At 36.4% G+C, this 17,884-nt stretch overlaps 1 long non-coding RNA gene across 1 annotated transcript in view; it reads left to right on the top strand.

Annotated features, from left to right (window-relative positions):
* The first annotated feature begins 2,222 nt into the window (after positions 1-2,222).
* Positions 2,223-17,884, top strand: part of LOC119868165 — a 30,123-nt gene continuing 14,461 nt past the window's right edge. Inside the window, exon 1 of the long non-coding RNA XR_005385914.1 lies at positions 2,223-2,332. This is a non-coding gene — a long non-coding RNA (uncharacterized LOC119868165). The remainder of the gene's footprint in view (positions 2,333-17,884) is intronic.

The following is a 17,884-nucleotide window of genomic DNA, read 5'->3' as shown; positions in this document are numbered from 1 at the left end:
TTTTATGTATTTGGGTGCTTCTGTGTTGGGTGCATAAATATTGACAATTGTTATATCTTCTTGTTGGATTGTTCCCTTTATGATTATTTAGTGTCCTTCTTTGTCTCTTGTTACAGGCTTTGTTTTAAAGGCTATTTTGCCTGATATAAGTATTGCTACCCTGGCTTTCTTTTCACTTCCATTTGCATGATAAATGCTACTCCATCCCTTCACTTTCAATTTGTATGTGTCCTTAGGTCTGAAATGAGTCTCTTATAGTCAGCATATACATGGGTTTTGCTTTTTTACCCATTCATCACCCTATGTCTTATGATTGGAACATCTAGTCCATTTTTATTCAAAGTAATTATTGATAGGTATGTACTTATTTCCATTTTGTTACTTCTTTTGTGGTTGTTTTTCTGGTTCTTCTCTGTTAAGTTGTTCTCTTGCTCTCTTCTCTCAGTTATTGACTTCCTTTAGTGATATACTTGGATTCATTTCTATTTATTTATTTATTTTTTTGCTCTCTATTACCAATTTTTGATTTGTGGCTACGACTCAGTTTGTATATAACATCATCTGCAGAATGCTTTCTGCAGATCAAGTTGATTGTCACTTAAGTTTTAACCTATTCTTTACTCCTTTCTCCCTACATTTTAGGTATATGGTGTCATACTTTACATCTTTTTATTTTGTGAGTACCCTGACTGACTTTTACAAATATACTTATTTTTATTGCTTTTGTGTGTTCTATTTTTGTTACTTCTTCTTATGGTCTTTCCTTTCCATTCAAGGGTCTCCTTTAACATTTTTTTGTAAGGCTAACTTAATGGTTTTGAATTCCTTTCACTTTTGTTTTTCTGGGAAACTCTTCATCTCTTCTACTCTGAATGATAAACAAGCTGGATAAAGTATTCTTGGCTGCAGGTTTTTTCTTTTCAGTAGTTTGAGTATATCATGCCACTTTCTTCTAGCCTGCAAAGTTTCTTTGTTTTTTTTTAATTTATTTTTTATTGGTGTTCAATTTACTAACATACAGAATAACCCCCAGTGCCCGTCACCCATTCACTCCCACCCCCCGCCCTCCTCCCCTTCTACCACCCCTAGTTCATTTCCCAGAGTTAGCAGTCTTTACGTTCTGTCTCCTTTTCTGATATTTCCCACACATTTCTTCTCCCTTCCCTTATATTCCCTTTCACTATTATTTATATTCCCCAAATGAATGAGAACATATAATGTTTGTCCTTCTCTGATTGACTTACTTCACTCAGCATAATACCCTCCAGTTCCATCCACGTTGAAGCAAATGGTGGGTATTTGTCATTTCTAATAGCTGATGAAAATTCAGTTAATAGTCTTTTGGGATTTCCTTCATACATAACTGTTTTCTTTTGTTGCTCTTAAAATTGTATCTTCATTACTACTTCTGCCATTTTAATTACTATATGTCTTGGTGTGAACTTCCTTGAGTTGATTTTGTTGGGGGAAACTTTATGCCTTCTGTATCTGGATTTCTGTTTCCTTCTCAGGTTCAGGAGATTTTCAACTATTATTTCTTCAAATAAATTTTCTGTCCTCTATGTCTCTCTTCTCCTTATGGATCCCTATAGTGTGAATGTTATTACACTTGATGGTATAGCTGAGTTATCTAAGTATATTACCTTTTTTGCTCACCTGTTCAGCTTGATTGCTTTCCTTTACTCTGTCTTTCAGGTCATTGATGTATTCTGCTGCTTCCTCTAGTATACTATTCATTCTCTCTTGTATTTTATATTTCATTTATTGAGTTCTTCATCTCTGAATGTTTATCTTGTAGGTTTTCTATCTCTTTGTTGAGGGCAAAGTGAGTTCTGCCACTCTTTTCTCAAGTCCAGTGAGTACTTTTATCCCCATTACTTTAAATTTTCTATCAGGTATATTATTTATCTCAATCTTGTTTAGCTCCCTTTCCATGATTTTGTCTGATTCTTTCATCTGGGACATATTCCTCTGTGTCTTCACTTTGATAACTCTCCGTGACTGTTTTATGTTAGGAAAGTCAGCTACATCTCCTGCTGTAGAAAGTAGTGTCTTTATGAAGAAGAGGTCCCGTAGTTCCCTTTAGTACAATGTTCCCTGGTCAACAGAGCCTTGCTCTTCAGAGGTGTCTCCTTTGTGTATTGCATGCACTCTACTATTGTGACTTAGCCACATTTGCCTGCAGTCCTGTTATCTGCAATATCTCTCTTTGCCTGTTGCCAAGGGGATGCCTTGGGGCTTGAGTTGAATCAAACCAGGCATTTGCCAGAGATGCAGTAGCACCAAACTTCAGGGTGCTTTCTCTGTTTTGTACACTGAGAAGCTTTTGTTGGTAAGTAGGACTATAGTCAGACCAGCTATCTTCCCCCAGCCCACTGCTTGGGCTGCAGTCTGACTGGTGTGTGTGATTATCTTTTCCTCTGTCTGGCCAGCAGTCATTTTGGAATGGTGCTGGCTCCTCTGGGGGCTGTTTGCACAATTCTACATTTGTGGCACTGCTTTGGATGGGCTCTGGCCAAGAGCCTATTGGAGAGGAAGATCTGCAAAGGGATATGGTGGTAGGATACAGAGTTATCAAGGTTCACACAGTCTGCTATGGGAGGAGACCTGGAGTGGAGGCCTAGCTGCAGGGGGCATATCCTCAGGAGAATGTGTGGGTGGGGACACCTTTAGCAAGTTAGGCAGTGAGTGTTATTGCCACAGTAGTTCCTCCAGGTGGCCATGTGTTTAGGCTGGGGAGTGGAAGAGAGAAATGGCTCCAACTAGCTCCTTTGTTTATCCAGAAGTTTCCCAATAGTCTCTGCCCCTCCAGCACACACTCTTAAGTTAGTAAGCAAATATCCCTCTTGTATATCCCAGGCTTTTTTCAAACTTCTGCTTCTATGCTGTATCACTATGGCTCAGAGCCTAGGAATTCTAAGTCTAGAGTTACCATAAGCCAAAGCCAAATTTCAGAGTATAAGGGCTAAATTTTAAGGAGCATGCAAAAGCGTGTGCAAAGTGCTATGTGAAACATTTTATTCCCGCAACATACCCAGAAGGTAGATATTACTAATTCATTTTGAAAATACTATTTAGAGATAATAAGTTTCTTCTTCATAGGGTTTTGTGAGGATTAAGTTAGCTAATATATGAAAGTACTTAGAAGGCTTAGAAGGGTAAACAGCATATTATGTGTTAGTTATAATTATTATGGACCATTATCCTGAAGATCAGAGGAAAAGGAATGTTTTTCAAAGAGGATGGCAAAGCTATGGTATAAATGAGAAAAGAAACCAAGAATAAACCAGAAACTTTGAGGAAATATTAGAAAATTGAAATGAGTTAGAACCAGGTCATTGAGAAAGACTGAGCAGGGGGAGCTATAACTCAAAACATCAGCAGGAGGAGCAACCCTTTGCAAGAGTGATTCAAAGGAACTCAAATCTAGAGGGGGCCTGGAAAGATCAAGAATGGGCCTGGAAAGATGACCATAGCTGGTTAGTGATACTGCCACCAGGAAGAGACATTAGAGATTTCTAGCACCCAGCCAACACTCAGAACTGAACTCTAAATGAAGAGTTGTCTATACTGGCCCCTGGTTTTAAGTATGAGGACCTAAGAAAAAAAAGCAAAATTAGGTGTGAGGAAAATCTAGATTCCCCAAAACAGGCATGGAGACAATAAAGGCAATCAAGGCATTGGTTCCCAGAAGGGAAGTAATTAAATCCCTTCACTGCCCAAGTAAATCCTCCCACAGACCAGGCCACCTGAACAATGCCCATAAGTGCATGTGAAAACTGTATGTAATGATGGTTTTCTAAGATAATATAATTTTCCCCAAGCTAATAACAGAAGTTATAGAAAAATCTAAGTAGAAAATAATTTTAATTTGTCAACTGAGCACTAGATTTAATTGATGTTACAGAAGAATAAAGATCTAAATAACAATTCTAGTACTATTTAAATAACCTATTGCATAGAAAAACAAGGAAATTTCCTGTATTCTTTTTATAAACAAAGCCAAATATAGATATCAAAACCCAACAAAGATTAACAAAAAATAAAACTATAACCCAATCTCACATACGATTTATAATGAAAAATTCTAAATGAAATCTTAGTTTATGGAATCCAGCAGGACAATTCTCCATTACTAATTGGGATTTTATACCTGGGATATGGAAAATATATTAAAATAATCCACCATATTAACTCACATAATACTTTCTATGTGCTAGGTATTGTTCTAAGTGCTTTACATACATCAATTTATTCCATCCTCAGTAAAACCATTAGGAAGTAGGCACTATTATTATCATGAGTTAGAAAGAACAAAACAGAGACACAGAGGCTTAAGTGATTTTCCCAAGGTTACACAGCTAGAGAGCAGCAGGGCTAGAATTTGAACATAAGCAAGGTGGCTCAGAACCTGTGTTCTTTCCTGCAATGCTATATTGCATCTTGTTAAAGGAATATGGAAAAATGTCATTTTATCATCCGCTTAGATGCATTTGGTAAAATTCAACCTCCATCAAGAATTATTCTTTCTTGGCTAATATTATATTGTTGCAAAAATATACATAACATAAACTATACCATTTTAACTATTTTTAAGTGTACAAGCCAATGTCATAAGTACATTCACATTTTTGGCAGCCACCACCACCATCTATCTCTAGAAATTTTGCTAAGAATTTTTAAAGACTCTTAATCATAGGAATAAATGGGAAATTTTTTAACCGGATTAAACATATGTATCTCATACATGCAGAATAGAAGGATTGCCATTCGAATCACAAACAAAACAAGAGTGCCTATTCTTATTTACTATTGCTCTGGAAGAACTGATAACACAAAAATAGACAAGAGAGTTAAATTAAAGGTATTAAATTTACAAAACAGTTAATATTATCCTATTTACAGCTAATATCAGGATGTACTTGTGAAATATAAGAGAACAACTGAAAAACATCTATAAATAATAACAATGCAATAATGTGGCTGAATATAAAAAATGTACACAAATAATCACATTCACAAGCCACAAGCAATTAAAAGAAAGAGGAAAATATCTCAATTTCCAGTAGTTATACACACATGCAAAATACCTAGGAATGAACATAACAGGAGATGTAAGGGAAAACTAAAATGCCAGTGGAAAGTGCAGAAGGAAGTGTGAGAAATCTAAAGACAAACTATACTTCATGATTAGTAAGTAGTTTTGTTGTAATAAAAATGTCAACTCTCCCTAAGTAATGCAGTCTCATTAAGAATAATAATGAAAGAAATTGTATTTGCTACTCATAAAAAGATTTTAAATTTCATTTGGAAAAAATAAAGCAAGATTACATATAAAAACCCAGAAAACAGATACAAATAAGAAGGAGCTAGCACTACCAGACATTAAAATATATTTTAGAGATAAGACAATTAAAAAATAAATAGATAACAATAAAAGTAAACTACATATGAAATTTTATTTCTGATAAAACTAATGTTTTATATCCATGGGAGAGAGATGGATTATTCTGAATTTTAATTAGACAACTGAGTAGCCCTCTAAAACTAAAAATTTGATTCATTCCTAACATCTCATGCCAAGGTAAATTCCAACTTGAAAAGGTTTTGTTATTTTAAAATAAAATAAAACTGAAAATAACTGGAAGAATACTTTTATAACCTTAGGGGGAGTGGCCTTAAATATTAAAAATCCTGAAGCCATAAAGGAAAATACTAGGAAAAATCTATGACCTAAAGCCAAAAGACAAACATCAACTTAGAAAAATATTTACAATTCATACCATAAAGTGTTACTTTCCCCAATATGTAAAAAGTTCCTACAAATTAAGATCAGATCAAGAACCCAATAGAAAAGTAGGAAAGACTATGAACATACAGTTCACAGAAAAGGAAATGAAAATGATTCTTTAAACTTATTTTAAAGGCTCATCTTCACTCATAAAAAGAAAAATAAAGAAAAATTATGCTGACATACAATACTTCTATGAGACTGGTGACCATGAAATGTTTAATAACATGCTCTGTTGGACAAATGAGAGGAAAGAATCTCTCTTGTATGTTGTTGCTGAGTATGAACTGATAAACCTTCATGGAGGTAAACTGGCAATATATATCAAAATTACAAATTTACATGTCTGCTGAACCAACAGCATGACTTGGAAATTTATCCTACAGACATTTGTACATGCTTATTCATCGTGGAATTGTTTGTGATTGCAAAGATTGGAAAACATTAAAAATGTTCAAAGAGGCACTGGTTAAATAAGGCATATCCATACAAAAAATTTTTTGACAATTGTCAAAAAATGTGGAAATCTTTCGGGTAATGATCTGAAAAGATTATCATGATTATCATGTTAAATAAGAAAATAGTACACTAGCATTTGTAAAAAATAAAAAAGAGGGAAAGAGTATAGAAAATATTACTTACTAGCACATATGTAAGTAATAGTTATTGGTTCCCAACCTCGGGAGCTTCTCAGGTATAATCTGAAACTGACGTTGATATACAGAGGGAAGGCAGGAAGAGACCAAAGAAAGAGGCAGGCCACTGCACATTGGTAGGTGGCAGGTTTAATAAGCAGGAGAACTTATTTACAAGGCTTGTCTTGGGTGCTTACATTTCCACATGCACCTGCCAGAATTTTAAATTTATATAGAGGCCTTCATTGGGTTCAGTCACTTAGCAATCCAAATACCCTCAACACCACCTTTCTATCTCAAGGTTGTATCCTTAGAGCAGCATCTGGGAGTGGGGAATGCAAGAGGAACATGCATCCTAAGGACAGGGGAGGGGCAGGGAGCCTCCAATTGCCCGTATCCAGCTCTGGGGTCAACTGGTGGTCACATCTTATTGATGCTCTCCTCCAACAGTAGTGTATTCACAAAATAACTCTGGAACAATGTAAACGAGAGAGGTAACAGTTATCAGTAGGAGAGAAATTGGGCAACAGGAACCATGGTGAGAGAGGTGAATTAGCATAATTTCAGAATTCCATGGAGAAAAGAAATTAAAATAACTGAGAAACAGTGGAATGATGCTTTTAAAACTTGGAGGGGAGATGATTAGGAACTTATAATTTATGCTTAGCCACTCTACAAGTTTAAGAATAAAATACATTTTCAGATATGCAAAAATGCAGATAATTTGCCACCTACACATCTGCATGAAAAATGCCTTACAAAAGTTATTATAGAAAAAAAGCAATGTTATACATGAAAGCTTAAGATACAAGGAACAATAGCAGTTGACTATGATCTGAAAAAAGCACTAGAATTTGATGGTTTTAAAATCCTCTCTCAGGTTTGGTGACATAGATATTTCTATAGGAAGACTCTCCTGTAGTGAATAATATTTACATAAATTTACATAAACCTAATAGTTTAATTTTATTTGCTTTAATATTATATAATTAATTGAAAGACAAAGTCAAAGTTGCAAAATGAAATCACATAAACCTGGATTATGTGAAAATAATAATATAACAAAATCAGATGATATCAGGTGGGTGCAAGCCAAATTCCTCATTCTTCAGAGTGGGACATTAACAGAGTATATGTAAGGCATACAATTATATGTTTATTTTCTAAAATAATACTATTAAATACCAGAGAAGCATATTTAAAAAGCAATTGGTTTAAAGTGTTTATCTCTGGGCAGAGGAGCTGGGGGAAGGGAAAGTTATTTTTCATTCTGAAAACTTTTATGTGGTTTAATTTTTACCATGCACAGTTAATTTTTTTGGATGACCCAATTACTTCTATATTTTTATTTGTATATATTACATATGTATATATTGTTTTTTATTTTAATTCCAGTATAGTTAACATGCAGTATTACATTAGTTTCAGGTGTAACAATATAGTGATTCAATAATTCTATACATTACTCAGTGCTCATCATGGTAAGTGTACTTTTTAATCCCCAGCACCTATTTCACTCATTCACCCACCCCACCTCCCCTCTCATAGCTATCAGTTTGTTCTCTATAGTTAAGTCTTCTCTTGGTTTGTATCTCTTTTTTTCCTTTGTTCATTTGTTTTGTTTCTTAAATTTCGCATAGGAGTGAAATGATATGGTGTTTCTTCTTTCTCTGACTTACTGCTTAGTATTATTCTCCCTAGCTCCATCCATGTTGTTGCAAATGGCAAGATTTCATTCTTTTTTATAGCTGAATAATATTTCATATATATGTAAGTGGAATATATATATACCACTTCTTTATCCATTTATCAAGTGATGGACACTTAAAATTCTTCCACAATTTGGCTATTGTAAACAATAGTGCAAAAAGCATAGGTATGCACATATTCTTTTGAATTAGTGTTTTTATATTCTTTGAGTAAATACCCAGTAATGTGATTACTGAATCATAGGAAAGTTCTATTTTTTATTTCTTGGGAACCTCTATACCATTTTCCACAGTAGCTACACCAGTTTGCATTCCCACCAACAGTGCACAAGGGTTCTTTTCTCACCACATCCTCATCAACACTTGTCGTTTCTTGAGTTTTTTGTTTCAGCCATTCTGACAAGTGTGAAGTGATATCTCATAGTGGTTTTCATTTGCATTTCCATGATGATAAGCGATGTGGAGCATCTTTTCATGTCTGTTGACCATCTGTCTGTCTTCCTTGGAAAAACGTCTGTTCATGTCTTCTGCCCACTTTTAACTGGATTATTTGGGGGGTTTTGTGTGTTAACTTGTATCAGTTCTTTTTATGTTTTGGATACTAACCCTTTATCAGACATGTCATTTACAAATATCTTCTCCCATTCAGTAGGTTGTCTTTTTGTTTTGTTGATTGTTTCCTTTACTGTGCAAAAGCTTTTTATTTTGATGTAGTCATAATAGCTTAGTTTTGCTTTTGTTTCCCTTGCCTCAGGAAACATATCCAGAAAAATGTTACAACTGATGTCAGAGAGAGTACTGCTTGTGCTCTCTCTGGGAATTTTATGGCTTCAGGTCTCATATTTAAGTCTTCAATCCATTTTGAATTGATTTTTGTGTATGGTGTAAGAAAGTGGTCAAGTTTCATTCTTTGGCATGTAGCTGTCCAGCTATCCCAACACCATTTGTTGAAGAGACTGCTTTTTTTCTTATATATTCTTCCCTCTTTTGTTGAAGATTAATTAACTGTATAATCATGGGTTTGTTTCCAAGATTTCTATTCTGTTCTATTGATCTATGTGTCTATTTTTGTGCCAATACCATACTGTTTTGATAACTAGCTTCATAGTATAACTTGGAATCTGGATTTGTGATACCTCTAGCTCTTCAATTTCTTTTATTAGTGATTTATAGTTTCCAGAGTACAAGTCTTTCACCTACTTGGTTAAGTTTATTCCTAAGTACTTTATCATTTTTGGTGCAATTGTAAATGGGATTGCTTTCTTCATTTCCCTTCCTACTGCTTCATTATTAGTGTGTAGAAGTGCAACAGGTTTCTGTACATTTATTTTGCATCCTGTGACCTGCTGAATTCATTTAATAGTTCTAGTAATTTTTGGGAAGAGTCTTTAGGGTTTTCTATATGCAATGTCTTGTCATCTGCAAATAATGAAAGTTTTACTTCTTTCTTACCAATTTGGTTGCCTTTTATTCCTTTTTGTTGTCTAGTTGCTGTGGCTAGGATTTCCAGTATTATGTTGAATAAAAGTGAGAGTGAGACTCTTGTCTTTTTCCTGGTCTTAGGAGGAAAGTTCTCAGGTTTTCACCAGTGAGTAGGATGTTAGCAGTGGGTTTTTCATACATGGCCTTTATTATGTTGAGATATGTTTCCTCTCAACCAACTTTATTGAAGGTTTTTTATCAGGAATGGATGCTGTACTTTGTCAAATGGTTTTTCTGCATCTGTTGAAATGATCCTATGATTTTTACCCTTTCTCTCAATGATGTGATGTACCACACTGGTTGTTTTGTGAATATTGAAACCTTGTGTCCTGGAAACAAATCTCACTTAGTCGTGGTGAATTATTTTTTAATGTATTGTTAGATTTGGCTTGTTAATATTTTGTTGAGGACTTTTGCAACTATATTCACGAGATATATTGGTCTGTAATTCTCTTTTTTTTTTGTAGTGTTTTTATCTGGTTTTGGTATCAGTGTAATGCTTACCTCATAGAATAAATTTGGAAGTTTTCCTTCCTCTTCTATCTTTTGGAATAGTTTGAGAAGAATAGATATTAACTTGTCTTTAAATGTTGGTGAAGGGATGCCTGGGTGGCTCAGTTGGTTAAGCATCTGACTCCTGATTTTGGCTCAGGTCATGATCTTAGGGTCCTGAGATTGAGCCCCACATTGGGCTCCTCACTAGTGGGAAATCTGCTTGATATTCTCACCCTCTCTCCCTCTGCCTCTCCCCCTCCTCTCTATAAAATAAATAAATAAAATATTTTTAAAAATAAATAAATGTTTGGTAGAATTCAACTGTGAAGCCGTGTGGTCCTGGACTTTTGTTTTTTGGGAGTTACTTGATTACTGATTAAATTTCATTGCTACTAATCAGTCTGTTAAAATTTTTCATTTCTTCTTGAGTTTTTGGGAGGTTATGTGTTTCTAGGAATCTATCTTCTAGGTTGTCCAGTTCATTGGCATTTAATTTATCATAATAAACTCTTACAATCCTTTGTATTTCTGTGGTGTTGGTTGTTACTTATCCCTTTTATTTGTGATTTTGAGTCTTCTCTCTTTTTTTGATGAATCTCACTAAAGGTTTATCAATTTTGTTGATCTTTTCAAAGAATCAGCTCCTGGTTTCATTGGCCTATTTTATTGTTTCTTTAGTTTCTATGTCATTTATTTCTGCACTAACCTTGATTATTTCCTTCCTTCTGATGGTTGGGAACTTTGTTTGTTCTTTTTCTAGCTCCCATAGGTGCAGGGTAAAGTTATTTATTTGAGATTTTTCTTGCTTCTTCGGATAAGCCTGTATTCCTATAAACTTCCCTCTTAGAAGAGCTTTTGCTGCCTCTCAAACCTTCTAGACCTTATGTTTTCATTTCATTTGTTGCCATATACTTTTTGATTCCTTCTTTGATTTCTTGGTTGGCCCATTCACTGTTTAGTAGCATGTTATTTAACCTCCATATTTTTGTGCTCTTTCCAGATTTTTTCCTTATGGTTGATTTCTGTTTTCATAGAATTATGGTCAGAAAAAAATGTGTGATATGACTTTGATCTTTTTGAATTTGTTGAGACTTGTTTTCTGGCCTAATACATGATCTATTCTGAAGAGTGCTCCATAGGCACTTAAAAAGAATGTGTATTCTGCGTTTTTAGAGTGGAATGTTCTGAATATATCTGTTAAATCCATTTATGGATTTAATGACACAGTCCAGTGTGTCATTCAAAAACACTGTTTCCTTGTTGATGTTCTGCTTGGATGACCTATCTATTAATGTAAGTGGGGTATTATATAAACCAATAAAGAAGAGAGCAAGAGAAAAAAGGAACAGAGAACTATGAAAACAACCATAAAACAAGTAACAAAATGGGAATAATTACATAACTATCTATTGGTTTGCTGGCTTCCTTTAGTAATATGCTTAGATTCCTTTCTCTTTACTTTTTGCATATTTATTACTGGTTTTTGATTTGTGTTTACAACTTAGTTTGTATATAACATTTTCTGCATATAGCACTCTATATTAAGTTGGTGGTCACTTAAGTTTGAACCCATTTTTTTTATTCTTCACCCATATTTTATGTATATGGCATCATACTTTACATCCTTTTATTTCGTGAGTCCCTTGACTGACTTTTACAGATATACGTATTTTTACTGCTTTTGCGCTTCTTTACTTTCCTTACTCTTGTTTATGGTATCTCCTTTCCATTCAAAGAGTTCTCTTTAATATTTCTTGTAAGTCTAGTTTAGTGGTTGTGAATATCTTTAACTTTCGTTTGTCTGAGAAACTCTATCTCTCCTTCTATCTTGAATGATAGCCTGGCTGGATAAAGTATTCTTGGCTACGGGTTTTTTCCTTTCAACATTTGGAATATAGGATGTCATTCTCTTCTAGCCTGCAAAGTTTATGCTGAAACATCAGCTGATAATCTTATGGGGTTTTCTTTGTATGTAACTACTTTCTTTTCTCTTGCTGCTTTTAAAATTCTCTATCACAACTTTTTGCCATTTTAATTACTATGTGTCTTGGTGTGGCCCTCCTTGGGTTGATTTTGTTGGGAGCTTTCTATGCTTCCTAGATCTGGATTTCTATTTACTTTCTCTAGACTTGGAAGTTTTCAGCTATTATTCTTTCAAATAAATTTTCTAACCCGTTTGTCTCTCTTCTCTTCCTGGGATCCCTATATTACAAATGTTATCACACTTGATGGTATTGATGTGTTCCCTAAATCTAGCTTCATTTACATTTTTTACTCTCACCTGCTCAACTTGATTACTTTCCATTGCTCTGTCCTCTAGGTCACTGATTCATTCTTTTGCTTCGTCTAGTCTACTATGTATTCCATCTAGTATATTTTTAACTTCATTTACTGTATTCTTCATCTCTGATTGGTTCTTTTTTTATCTCATTGCTGAGGGTCTCACTGAGGTCCTCTACTTTTTTCTGAAATCCAGTGAGTATCTTTATGACCATTACTTTAAATTCTCTATCAGACATATTACTTACTTCCATTTTGCTTAGGTCTCTTGCTGTGATTTTGTCCTGTTCTTTCATTTATGATATATCCTTCTGTCTTCCTTTTTAAAAGATGTATGTATGTATTTTAGAGAGTGTGTATGAATAAGGGGAGGGACAGAGGGATAGCAAGAGGGAGAAAAGCAGACTCCCACCTGAGCATGGAGCCCTGTGACCCTGAGATAATGACCTGACCCAACATCAAGAGTCAGATACTCAACTGACTGAGCCATCCAGGCACCCCCTCCTCTGTCTTCTCATTTTGTCTCTCTGTGTCTGTCTATTTTAGGAAAGAAAGCTATATCTCCTGCACTTGAAAATAATGGCCTTATGAAGAAGAGGCCCTATAGTGACCTGCAGTGCAGTGTCCAGTTCACCAGAACCTATTGCTTCAGGGGTGTCCCCTAAGTGTGTTGCATGTGCCTTGATGTTGGGGATGAGTTGCTTTTTCCTTCAGTCTAGTCATCTGCAATGGCTTTTTTACCTGTTGTAGGCAGTGTTTGGCCCCTGGTGTTGGTGTTAGTGGGCTAGTCTGGGGATGCCTTAGGTTTCAGTTGAGTCAGAGCAGGTGTTTACCAAAGTTGCAGTAGCACCAAACTATAGGGCATTTTCCCTGTGTCATCCCCTGAGAAGCTTTCATTGGTTAGTAGGGTCTGTAATCAGACCAGTTGTCTGCCTCCAGCCCTCTGATGGGTCTCCATCTGTCTGGTGTGTGTGTGGTTATCTTTCCCTTTCTTCTGTAGCAAGAGTCATATTGGAATGGTGCTGGCCACTGTAGGAGCTGCTTGCACACTGCCAAGCCTGTAGCACTGCTGCTATATGGGCTCTGGCCAAGAGCATTTTGGATAGAGCACATCCACCAAGCACCAGGGGTTGGTTGTGGGAGGGGGGGCAGCAGTGCTACCAAGTTAGGTGGCAAGTCCTGCAGGTGGCCATGTGTTCATGCTGGGGAGCAATGGAGAGAAATGGTGCCTGCCAGTTCTCTTTAATTTGGAAGAGTTTCTCAGGGATTTCTGTCCTTCTAGACTCACTCTGAAATTAGTAAATAACTCTCCCAGTGCTTTTCAAACTGCTGCTTCTATGCTGTTATTTCTTTGAGCCATTTGTTGTGCTCTTTAAGAGTGAGGACTCAGTTTCATCTTGGTTTCCTGGCCCTCTTAACGCTGAGCCCACTGATTTTTTGAAATTCCAGGTTTAAGTCCCACTGGTTGTAAGAACTCAGGGAATTTGGCCCCTCTGGTTTTCAAAGCCAAATGTTATAGGGATTCATATTCCCCATGCAAGCTCTCCAGGGGGTCTATTTCTCTTGCTTCTCCATGCCTGTGGTGTCTCTGCCTCCCACAGATAGTCCAGAGATTCTGTTTAGTTCTGGTCCATGTCTCTGCCCTTCCTATCCTCTTCAATGTGGCTTCTTCTCTACATTTAGTTGTGGAGTTTATTCACCAGACTTCAGGTCATTTTCTGGGTTATTTCACTGACGTGTTAACTAGTTATAGCTGTGGGATGATGTGAGCCTAGGGTCCTTCTAATCCACCATCTTCCCCAGAACTCTCCATCTCTCTTTTTTAACATACAAAAGATAAAAAGAAAGGAGTGGGGAGAGGGAGTAACTTGCTCAAAATCATACATATATTAAATGATGGAGCTACATTCTAGCCCAGATTCATCTAAATGCAAAGTCTGGTTTACACTTGAGCCTGCATCAGAATCTCCTGGAAGGCTTTTTAAAACACAGCTTTTTGGGCCCCACCCCTGGAATTTCTTTTTCTTTTTTCAATATTTTACTTATTTATTTATGAGAGACACAGAAAGAGAGGAAGAGATATAGGCTTCGCGCTGGACTTGATCCCAAGACCCTAGGATCACAACCTGAGCCAAAGGCAGATGTTCAACCACTGAGCCACCCCGGTATGCCCCCAACCCTAGAATTGTTGAGTCAGTAGTTCCATGATGGGACCCAATAATTTGCTTTCCTAATCAGTTTCCAGGTGATGGTGATGCTGTTGGTCCAGGAATCACACTGTAAGAACCGCACACTGCACCAAAGCCCCCATTTTTGAGGTCAAAAATTTGGAAAAAGAATTATTTTTAATGTGTCATGAGTTTTGACCACAGTACTTTAGCTATTGTCTTTTTGGCTAAAAGAGGAATGTGAATTTGGTTTTCCCATTTGTTCCTCCAAAGACACCAAAGAACAGAAAGTCCTTTGAATCAACCTATTATTTAAGTGATTTCCCCACCAGGAAAGCAAGCTCCATCTCCAACTGTCTTCAGTTTCTGCATTACCACTTATGAGGTCCATGTAACTTTCAGGTTCAGGAGTGAAATCTGACTCAACAGACTGAGAAAAAGAAAAAAAGGATTTATATCAGGATTAATATGTTTACACAAATTCAGTGGCTGGCAAGTAGTGGTTACCATGTCACTATGGAAATCTCTGGACAATCTTAACAGCACACTGAATGGTTCAGAAGAAGCCTGTGTCTAAGGAGTTGAGTTGACAACTTAATTTAAATGATATAAAACCTTACTGTTATCATCTCATCCCTGCACAAACCAGATGATAGAAAACATCACAATCTTACAAATATGGTACCCATCTTAGCCCTCATCCTCTCTGTTATGTCTCCTTATTTCTCTTTAAATAATGGGCCATTTAGTCACTGATTTTGTTATGTATCTCATCACCTTCCTGTGGAAAATACTACCCTTCACAACAGCTCACTTCAGAAAAAATAAATGCTTTTGTCCACTGGAAAACATGCTCTAAATTACTGAATTTAGACCCTCCATCTAAGAAGGGGGCATGTAAATGTCATTAACAGTTTAGGAAAGATTAGTTCAGTGCATTTATTCTGATTAGCACAAAGGGCTTCACAAATGTTCAGTGGAATGCCAATAAATCAATTACTCTATAGGAGCAAATCACTTGAGACGGTGCATTAACTTCCCTGAACCACTAGGCTACCAATTAGTAACAGATTGCCTCTTTGTGCTTACTGGTGACCCACTGCATATAATGCCACCCTGAGATGTTTGATACAATCCTAGGTCCGGATATAATAATCATTGTCATTGCTATTTATTAGATTTATAAAAGTGCCCCTTTCCTAGCCCTCTACATCAGGGAGCCAGTACAAAAGTGAAAGCATTTGCAAATAAATAAACTGGAATTACCAGAAGTAATTGATGGGTATTTTTTGTAGTCTATTAGCTAAGATAATGCTAGCTGCTTGTAATAAGGGTGACTTATAATGGCTCAAATCCTATAGAAATTGTTTCTCCAAAACCTATGTTTTAAAAGAGCTACCCCTAATCAACAGGCGATTGTCCTCAGTGAAGGTTAATTTTGTCAACTTGGCTGGGCCACAATACCCAGATATTTGGTCGAACTCTACTGTGGATGTCACTGTGGAAGTATTTCTTAGATGAGATTAACATTTAAATCAGAAACTTTGAGTAAAGCAGATTTATCCTCCATAATATGGGTGAACCTCATCAAAGTAGTCAAAGGCCTTCAGAGAAAAAGACTGATATTCCCAAGGAATTCAGGGAAACTCTGCCAACAGATTGCCTTGGGATTTGAGCTGCAACATCAGCTCTTCCTTGGGGTTCCAGCCTGCCTACCTATCCTGCAGTAGCCTCCACCACTGTGTGAATGAATTCCTTAAAATCAATTTCTCTCTCTCTGTCTCTCTCTCTCCCTGAATAATAATCACATCCTACAAGGTGTGATTCAGGCACCAAGGCCCCTTCTATCTTATGGCTCTGTCATCCTTATACATGGCTCTCAAGGTTTCTGTGGTTGTTTCTAGTACGATGCCTGAAGAAGGAGAAAGATTATGGAAAAGTGTGTATGGAAATTATTTATAGGCCATTCTACTCACATTGCATTGACTAAGCTAGTCACATGACCTGCAAAGAAGGCTGGAAAATCTAATGTTATCTAAAGACAGGCATGTCTAATGCATCCCCAAAATATCACTGCTTTATTTTTTTAAGATTTGTTTATTTATTTGAGAGAGAGTGACAAGGAGAGAGAGAGAGAGAGAGCTGGGGGAGGGGTAAAGGGAAAGAAAGAGAGAATCTTAAGCAGACTCTGTACTGAGTGTTGGTGGAGCTCAACATATGGCTCAGTCTCACAACCCTGAAATCATGACCTGAGCTGAAGCCAAGAGCTGGGTGCTTAACCACAGGGCTCCATGTGAATTTCTAATTTGAGATAGTTTAGTTTCATCATTAGATTACTACATTCCTTTTGATGACATCATATTTTGTTGCTATAAGAAAAAGCAAGCACTGCCCGAAAATCAATATGAAATAAGAAACGAGGGTTGTAGTGTTCAATGTGACTCCTAGGTTGAGAAGTATTCAGTGTCCAACAGGTGCTAAGTTGTTAGACTATAAATACTTATTAAGTTATTTAGACCTAACTACTTAATAAATGGAACTATTAGGTATTTGTTTTGGCCTATGTGCCCTGAATAAATTACTGAGACTCTAAGGGTGGTGTGAATTGAAAAAGTTAGGGAACCTCTGTGGACATCATTATTTATGAAGAGAGGCAGTAAAGTGTGGGTTTCATGGGAGCTAATGACCTGAGCTCCCTCCCACTGCTCCCTCTGATAATTGCCTTAGTCTAGAAGCAGCAGCCCTGTGGACCCAAACTACACATGCTCAGAAATTAAAGCCATGGCAGCCTCTTTTGTGCCCACTATTCTTTCCTAACATCCACTTATATCAGAAGGGTTTGCAAAGACTATCCGAGCTGATGTCTACTTGCTATGAACAAATGCAAAAAATAAAAATAATAAATCTCTCAGAAGTTTCAAGGATCACATTTCTGATCAAAACTGCATCAATGCCTTCCTATCACCTTTCCAATAGTATTCAAGCAGTAGTTCACTCGGTGACTTTGTTAAGAGGCATTTATTCCTTTTCTGACGTTTTTCCCTCAGGAGTTATGTTCAATGCCCGAGAGCCCTGGAGCTCATATTTTCAGACTCTTTCAGCTTCCATAGTTGCATTGTATTAGGCAGAATGGCCAAGTATTTAAACCAATATTTGGGCAAAACTTAAAATCAATCATCATAGAAAGGACTTTTGGAACACAAGAATTAAATCTTAAGTGCTTCAAATAAAATAGAATTAGTATTCCAGTATAAAGGCAAAGTCTAATATTAAATGTCTGAAATTTTGGGGCAGAAATAGTTTCTTAACCTTGTCAGTTACTGA

The sequence above is a fragment of the Canis lupus genome, chromosome X (genome assembly GCF_011100685.1).
Source record: "Canis lupus familiaris isolate Mischka breed German Shepherd chromosome X, alternate assembly UU_Cfam_GSD_1.0, whole genome shotgun sequence".
Taxonomy (NCBI): Eukaryota; Metazoa; Chordata; class Mammalia; order Carnivora; family Canidae; genus Canis; species Canis lupus.
Note: the sequence above shows the minus strand (reverse complement) of the source record. Positions and strands in the feature narration are given on the sequence as shown.